This window comes from Aptenodytes patagonicus, chromosome 1 (assembly GCF_965638725.1).
Source record: "Aptenodytes patagonicus chromosome 1, bAptPat1.pri.cur, whole genome shotgun sequence".
Taxonomy (NCBI): domain Eukaryota; kingdom Metazoa; phylum Chordata; class Aves; order Sphenisciformes; family Spheniscidae; genus Aptenodytes; species Aptenodytes patagonicus.
In genome coordinates, this window is record NC_134949.1 from 85581455 (window position 1) to 85581952 (window position 498).

The following is a 498-nucleotide window of genomic DNA, read 5'->3' on the forward strand; positions in this document are numbered from 1 at the left end:
CTCCTTCCAGGGAGGACTGGGGGCACTGGCAGAGCTGTGTGTGGAGCCCTGGGCTGGTCTGGCCAGAGGCTGCAGGGCAGCAGTGAAATTTCAGTAAGAAGTAAGTAATACATAAAAAAGAAGTTCTACAGAAGAAGAACCCTGAAACAAAATCCACTGACATCACAAAGAATGAATTTGCCCCAGGATGTTTCCAATGAAATCCTGGTAAAGACACCTTTATAAAAATTGGGCCCCTGTACCAAACATAGTAACTGAGCACTCCTGCTGCCATCAGCTGTACCGCATAAGAAGGCAGAGCAAGACATATACCAGAGAAATATCAACAAGCCTTACAAAGCCTCGAGGCAAGTGCTTTTGGTGTGTAGGCAATAAACACTGTCTCCACCCCTTCCACCCGCCCACATCCCAGCCCCAGCCATGCGCAGCATGATTTCCACCTTCTTGGTTTCGAAGCCAAGAGAGAGACGGGCACCCTGTCAGGGCAGGAGCTGCATA